Here is an 8,735-nt window from a genome sequence, read left to right as displayed (position 1 = left end):
ATCTCTCTCTCTCGCTTTTGAAAGTACTCATGTTCTTATTTTCTCTCCTCTTCATTGTCCCACATGTGTCTGCAGCAGTCTTCCTTGTTTGCGCTTTTGGTTTCTTAACTCCCGACAAACAGCCTATCTCCACGATTGTTTGTTTTTTTCCAAGCGGGAACCTCTTGAAAAATGAAGCCAATGCGGAAGTACAAGAAACTGCAGTTCGTCGAGTGTCCACTAGAGGCTGGCTGTAGAAGCACAGAGCAAAAAAAAAAGCCGTTTTTACAACAGGAATTAACATGTTTACAACCTGGTTCAAAGAGACAAACAGATCTGATTAGTTAATGGCCTCATGGGCACACACTGTACAGGGGTGACTTTTTTTTATAACTCGTGATTTTATTTTATCTAGGAAAACGGTTATGCCCATATAACGGTTGTTGCAGATTTGATTGACAGCTGTGCATGCTGCATCTGTGTGTCAGGTCAGGAGCTCTGTATTTACAGTCTACACTAGCTTAATTCGGTTTCATATTTTCAGTCTAATTTTAAACTAATTCGACTACCTAATTTGGGCACATTGGAGCCCACCAGCTGAGGGATCATCACCCGAACTGCCAGTAAAACAAAGTGCGGATTTATTGTTGAAGAAAAAGTGGATAACAGTTAGCATCGAGAAGAAGGCGCTCTTATGTTTTCCGTTTCTGCTATTCTGCTAAGATGGTACCTGGTCGAGGACAGGTTTCAAAAATCTTAAACCTCTTTCTGAGAGGATCACAAAACCCGAGAGCAGAGGGATTCCTCTGGACAGTGCGGTGAAACTGAGCTAACTTGGAAAAATAAATGTAGCTGCGCAAACTGACAGCGCTTCCAGGCGATTGTTTGAGCAGCATAACAGACAGGTGGAGGAAAACCGGTACGTGCTCAATCGGATTGAAACGTGAATTAAACTGTGTGGAAAATGTGAAACGGCACTACGGGGCCATGACGAGTCAGCGGACTCTCTTAACCCAGGAATATTCAGGTGCATTTTTTAATAGATAGGAACTTTTCCACCCTGAAGAGGATAAAAATCTTCACCCGCAACACCATGGGACAGCCACGGCTCAACGCTTTGGCCATGCTCTCTATAGACAGCCAGCTGATTCAGCAGCTACAGGACTTCATCCCTAATGTCAGCGACAAGTTCGCACAGAGGAAGAACCGCCGTGCAGCTTTTCTCTTCTAGTGAGCCCGCAGCTTTGATAAGTAAGAAGATATTTTATCATACTGCCTTTTAGAGCTTGTATGTGAATTGTTCATTTTTGGTGGACTGATTGATGTATTGATTGATGAGGGGCTACTGCCTTTTGTCATAAAGGGGAAAATCTCCAAACGGCCTGTTTGAGCACACATTTTCTGAAAAGTGGAGCAGGCAAAAGATGGAGAGGAAGGACTTTTCTCATCATTGGGGGGTTGAAGACAGACTAGAGACACATATTAAAGTTAGAGAAACATGGCGAAGAGGATTTAGCATCATGTGACCTTTAAAGGCTTTATATGCGATTTCTTGATCCAGCAGATGTCGCCCTTGAGCACCAGCATGAAACCAAAACAACTTGCGGTGCACACTGCATGTACATTTACCCGAAATGAGTGTGATCTAGAAACGCAGTTAAGCAGTGAGTACAGTATGTTATTCTTCTTTTCTCTAGTCTCTCAATTAAACAGCTTTTATACGCGAGGGGATGAGCCGGCCGGCCGTCCCAACGATGTAAACAAACTGAAGATAGGACTCTGAAAACTCGGAAAGCATCACAGACAGTGGGACTCGGGTGTTACACCCATTGTAGACAGTCATGACTCACAGAGTTATTTTCAGAGGATATACTTGATTTCTATTATATTTAAGTGTGAAAAATCGGACTGAGAGGCCTCCATCAGTCAGAGGCCGGGAGGAACACAACGCAAGGAAAAGACAAAATAAAACAGGAAGCTATATCGGATTAACAAAACAAAATTATTTCCAGGGTCCATATGTTTGAAAGTCTCATCTGAATATCAATGAGAAGGTCATCTTTTTGACCTTTGACTTTTGTCCTGGTATCTTAAAAACAAAACTGGACTGGATCCACTTGATCCAGATCCAAACTTTAAGGCCAGCTAATTGTCCACAAGATGGCGATAGAGTGCATTCGATCCTGGGACACAAGTGTGTGAAGAATCCTCTGTGACAATTGTTTCTCTGCATGATAAAGTTGAGCAGAAAATGAGCTGGGTGTCCGTGTTGAGGATTGAAGAGTCCGGCTCATCTCTGCAGCTGACTCTCAGTGTCTGTTATTTCAAAATAACCTTGGATTGGATTGTCCTGATCCGGATCCAGATCCAGACTTTTTGGCCAGCTCGTTAAGAAAGGTAAAAAAAATGTGGGGTGCTGGTGGTGCAGTGGTTAGTGCGCACACTCCGTGTATGGAGGCTGTCGTCTCAAGCAGGTGGCCCGGGTTCACATCCCACCTGTGGTGTCTTTCCCGCATGTCATTCCCCGCTCTCGCTCCCTGATTTCCAGCTCTATCCACTGTTCCATCTCTCCATTAAAGGCACAAAAAGCCTTTTAAAATAAATCTTTAAAAAAGAAAGGTAAAAAAATGTGATGCATCAGGATTAAAGCTGCCGGGTCACATTCTCCTGATCCATCTTCGGTTTGTGTTTAAACTTCAGAGTAGGATCAAGATCACTTTGATCCCGACCAGGGGGCGTGTCTTGACGGGTGGCATGGGCCTCCATTGAAATCTGATTGGCCACCCCAGGCACTGCCCCAAAATCAAAATCTGTGATTGGCTATTTTACAGGAGAGGTCGGATTCAGACTGAGTACACGGACAACTAAACTTTCTGATGTTTTTCAACCAATCAAATGCAGTTTGGACCTCAGACGGTACCAAAGATTTATCCTCACGAGTGACCCTCTGAACATGCTGGTATAACAGCGTTCATATCAGACATTCAATATTTAAATCAGCTGTGAGGATCGTTAGAGGGGCCTTTAGCGCCCCCCCTGTGGTCAAAGTTTGTAGTGCATGGTCCCATTTAAAGCTCTGTACCTGGGTCAGGGTGATCCTACCCAGTTTTTCTTTGAACACAAACATGATAAAGGTGATCTGGATTCTTTGGTCCCTCCCTCTCCTTTTCAGCTACTGAGTCCCTCACCCACATACATCACCCCCACACTGGACGACAGCGACAGTCTCCTCTATGGTTCATCGTCCAAAACACTCAAGAAACTACAACTCAACCCAGAACTCTGCTGCTCGTCCTCTCACACACTCACACCCCATGACCACATCCCCCCCGTCATCCATAACCTCTACTGGCTCCCCGTCCCCCAACTGAACCGCTTCAATCTCCTCATAATCACCGACAAAGCCCTCCATCACCTGGCTCCCCCAGTGGCTCCGCACTTCTTCTACATCATGTTTTGTTTTGCTGTTGTTCTTTGTGAAGCGTCTTCGAGTACTCAGAAAAGCGATATAAAAGTCTAATACATTATTATTATTTTAAAAAGTGGATTATAAAACACACACACACACACACACACACACACACACACACACACACACACACACACACACACATCAGACTGACATGAAACTCAAGGGGCAAGACCTCCAAAATAAAACAGGAAACACTTCAGAATAAAACCGGGAATGATAGAATACAAAACCTCACAGGAACACAGAGGTGAAACAACATCATTCAGGACAACACGAGCTGAGCCAGAATAAATCATGATTCTAAAGAGAGGAGGAAACTATATCTCTGTTGGTAAAAGATGTAATGTCTAATATGTCCACAAGATGGCGATAGAGTGTATAAGATCCTGGGACATGAGGCTGTGGTGAAATTTGTATTTATTTGACCTTTATTTAACCAGGAAAGAAAACTAATTGAGATTAAAAATCTGATTTTCAAGAGTGTCCTGGCCAAGACAGGCAGCAGCACGATTAACAGAGTTTCACACAAACAACACGTTTGACACCAATATACCAACATGGCGGCGCCTTTAAACTCAACTTCATTTATGCAGTCATGAAAACAACGGGTGACGTCCCGGTGGTTACATCGATTTCTTACCAATAACAAAGAATGAATCTATTTAGTGCATCGCTCATCAAAGAGACGGTTAAACACCATCGGGGACACGTACAGACAACCGACTCACGGCAGTAAACAGGTGTGTCTTTGGACACCTCTCAGGCCTTTCTCATGTGGGAGCGTGAAATCAAACGGCTCGCTCACCAACCATCTTCTTTTCGACCTTTGGGACACTCAGAAGACCGGTCCCCTGGGTTTGGTTAGCATGCACACGCGGGGTCACCAGGTCAGTCATTGATAGTCGGGACAGAGCAAATCAAGCCCTCACCTGGACCTGGACTTTACCTGTAGAGCGAGTGTGAGGTCTGCGTTCTTCTTCTCTTTTGGTTTTGATGTTGTGAAATGCGACATAACTCACCACGAGGTTTCGGCGCTCGTGGTCGCCGGGAGTCTCAGCGGTTTGGTAAACAAACACCTGCTGTGTGAGTCACTGAACAGAAAGAAATGTATAAGTGAAACTCTACGGTACTTTGCCCTCTCCTCAGAGAAGAAGCTTAACTTCCATTTTCATTCTGATGTTGTTGTTGTCTGCGGAGGATGTTGGGAGCAGGTCGAACTCGTTCTCAATGAGGATTCTGTCAGATACCTGAGGCCGGCTGCATGTGACAGAATAAAGTCGATAAATGATGCCGAACGTCTAATCGAAGTGATTGAACTACGAGAAACACAAATTCACTAAAGCAGGAGCCGAGCTGCAGCGTAGAGAAGCAGACACGTGGTGAAAACACACGGGTTCAAAGGTGACCTTTGACCTGCTGAATCGATTTGCCTCTGCGCAGTGTTAATCTTCACACCATTTTCTAATTTAGTCATATTCATAGTCTCCTGACGAAAATATCCTTTATCTTTAGTCAGATATTAGTCATTTGTTATTGATTTAATTTAGTCAGTTAGTCACTGACTAAAATTGCACATCATTTTAGTTGATGAAAATAGAAGTTATTTTAGTCAACAAAATCAGATGCAAGCTTTTATTTTTATTATCAGAAGCTCCAGTTGGCAGGGCTTCATGGACCTGCAGGCTCCAGGCTCCAGGCCGCACATTGTTGCACTCACCACACACGCACACCTTTGATGAAGTATGCTTCATGGTTTACAATGATTTCAGAACAGCTGAGGGGGTATGTGATAATCGTCACTTGTAATGTAGTTTTCGTTTCGTCACATTTTTGTCAATTAGATGATGAAGTGATATTGTTTATCAAATCGTTAAATAGTGGAGTTTCGTCTCGTCATCGTCATCGTCATAGTAATTAAAAAACAAAAAACTAATTTAAAAGACCTTCGTCAACGAATATTTTCATCATTTATTTCGTTGATGAGATTAACACTGCCTTTGTGGCTGACATAATGAAAGCTTTACAGGAATCATATTTGCATGTTTTTCAGTCACTCATTTTCCAGGAAATGCTCCCTCACCTGAACACTATTTATAAATCTATTTCGGCTGTAGGAAGTTTGCATGAAGCTAAAAGAAGGACTCTTTATTTGAATCTAACTTTGTTTAAACTAACCCGGCAAGCTCGCTACGGGCTGCAGGGTTGCGTCAGTGAGATGTGGTGCCGTGTGAGTCGGTCCAACACAAACCTCTTTGTTCGCTGTGCTTCTATTCTCATCTTGATTTGTTTGTATTTGCAGCTCGGCATGCTTTGGAAATGAAGGTACGCACAGTCGTCTTTTATTGCTGACCTTTTTACAAACAGAGTTTCATCATAGTGACCGCCTGCAGGATTCAAACACGCTGGTGGAGGTGTACAGAGCCAGGTGTTCAACGTGCAGCTTATGAAACACTAATCCTCAGATACCTCAGCTGAGTCTACAATCACAGATTTCAACTTTTTAAGCCAAACTCTGAAAGTTCTTCCTCCTTTTTGAGGAACTTTTTCAGCGTGCATGTCTGGCTTGTTTGGTCCCTTTATTCAAATGAAAGCAACCTACTGCCCCCTGTGGATTATGGGGGGTAATTTATTGATCCTTCTAGAAATGTTTTCCATGTTTGATTCAGTTTGTTTTCCTGCAGGATTTAAGGTTTTGTAAAACTCCAGACCCATCTCGTGTATTATCTTGTAAACTGACTCAATCAAAAGTTTCATGTTCCTCCTTCCTAACCAGTTTGTACGAGTTAATGAAATCCAAACAATGTGACAGAATGACTGACGGTCTTTTCTTTTTTGAGCCTTGTCATGCACACTGATAAGAACGCTCGGGGTCAGCTGCTGAACAACTCCTCATTCATGTGACTTTTAGTCAAGAAAGAGAAACTTAACACTCACTGAGAATGAGACATGTAGGAGCCTGTAGGTCCAGCCTGTAGGTTTGACTCCTAATCTGACTGTTTACACATGCACCTCACAGCAGGAGACTATCCCTGTAAGGGGGGGGGGGGGGGGGGATCTCCTGAGGTAAGATGTGGAAGTGTCGGATAAAGTAACACAGTCCTCTATATGACGCTATCGCTACGGTCTTCACTGGGCCGAGTCTCTGCAGGTTGAGTCTTTGCAGGTCTCCACTGAGTCGAGTCTCTGCAGGTCTTCACAGGGCCGAGTCTCTGCAGGTCTCCACTTGGCCGAGTCTCTGCAGGTCTCCACTTGGCCGAGTCTCTGCAGGTCTTCACAGGGCCGAGTCTCTGCAGGTTGAGTCTCTGCAGGTCCCCACTGGGCCGAGTCTCTGCAGGTCTTCACAGGGCCGAGTCTCTGCAGGTTGAGTCTCTGCAGGTCCCCACTGGGCCGAGTCTCTGCCGGTTGAGTCTCTGCAGGTCTTCACAGGGCCGAGTCTCTGCAGGTCTTCACTTGGCCGAGTCTCTGCAGGTCTCCACTTGGCCGAGTCTCTGCAGGTCTTCACTTGGCCGAGTCTCTGCAGGTCTTCACTTGGCCGAGTCTCTGCAGGTCTCCACTTGGCCGAGTCTCTGCAGGTCTTCACAGGGCAGAGTCTCTGCCGGTTGAGTCTCTGCAGGTCTCCACTGGGCCGAGTCTCTGCCGGTTGAGTCTCTGCAGGTCTTCACAGGGCCGAGTCTCTGCAGGTCTTCACTGGGCCGAGTCTCTGCAGGTCTCCACTGGGCCGAGGGTTCTGCTTGAGGTTATAATTTGGCACCATGAGTAAAACAAGTTTTTACTAAGGGGGGAGGACTTTGTGGCTATTAATGGATTTGAGCAGGTTCAGCAGCCCTCCCACATTCCTGAAATACATGCAGTTCCTGCAACTCTGAAGGTGCAGGGTCATTCACCTGAAATGCCCGTCTTCCTGTAAGTGTCACTGAGGCATCAACAAGAAGTAATTCCTGCAGCAGCACGGGAACTATAAACCGACATCGAGTGGACAACACCCAGTGCATAAAGGAAAGAGGAGTAGCTCCCGTGCTACAAAGTGTATTCACAAGTTAAAAAAAGTTATTTATTAGGTGTTTCCAGACCGCAGGGACTATGAACTGTTTTAGTTCCTAGAACCTCTTTTAGAGGAAACTTTGCAGCTCCTGCTTCAGAGTACTCTCTCCCAGCATCAGGGCTGGGAGAGAGTTTGGTCGGGAAACACCCATTATGCTCTATGATTGTCCAAATAAACTAACAAACACAACTGCCAAGTGTCGCCTCAGCTAATTCAGTCCCTGACCTTTGACCTCTGGGCCGTGTTTTTTCTTGAACTGAAACTATTGGAGTGTAAGAGAGGTCAACGAGTTTCTCTTTGGGTTCCAGATGTTCTCGTTGACAGGAATCAGACTGAGGGAGTTTGAGGTTCACCAAGAAAAGGTTTCCAGCATTTCACAGCCAAGTGACTCCTGGAAGTGTTGCTGTGTGACACAGAGACCTGAGTCAGCACTTTACAACAGCTCTTTTAAACGCCAGCTCAAAGTTGGACTGAGTTTAGCCACGTGTTCTGTTCACAGCTGTCTAAACACAGAGATCACTCATCGTGGTAAATCAAACCATCATGTCTGGGTATTCAGACGGCGCTGGGTGACACTGACTGAAGTCACTCTGAGAGAGAGTTTCCCTCGTCGCCCTCTTTACTGCAAAATAAAAAAAGAGAGAGAGAGAGAGAGTTTTTAAAACTTAATTTATTCAGATAAAAATGTATTTACATTCCCATTTTTGGGATACTGTCACAGACTACAAAATGTTACAAAAATATTGATTTATATTAAAACATCTGCAAATATGATTTCAGAGTCTTTCAAAGAAAAAAGTACACCATCATCGTCCCACATTTTTTCAAAAACATCCAGCTCTTCCATTTTAAAATAATACTTGTGTTCCAACAATATTCGAGATTTAACAAGATTCCGAAACACCACTACACAATCACATCTCTGTCCTCTTTCCATTTTTTCTTTTCTACTGAGATAAACTGACAACTTTGCTTGACCGAAAAGGAAATTCTGACCAAAAATGAACATGAGGTCAGTAAAATGGTCTCCATAAGACATTATGAGAGTATTCAGTATCCCAAAAAGAGACCTCAATCTAGAACACTGTAAAAAACAATGAAAAATTGTCTCTCGTTCAGCGCAAAAGGGGCAATTATCTGAGACAGCAGGATTCAACACAGAAACAAAAGCATTAACAGCCACAATTCCATGTAAAATACGTCATTGTAAATCATCAGTACTTTTTGTTAACGGTGGTTTGT

This window comes from Labrus bergylta, chromosome 19, assembly GCF_963930695.1.
Source record: "Labrus bergylta chromosome 19, fLabBer1.1, whole genome shotgun sequence".
Lineage (NCBI taxonomy): Eukaryota > Metazoa > Chordata > Actinopteri > Labriformes > Labridae > Labrus > Labrus bergylta.
This window is presented reverse-complemented; position numbering follows the sequence as displayed.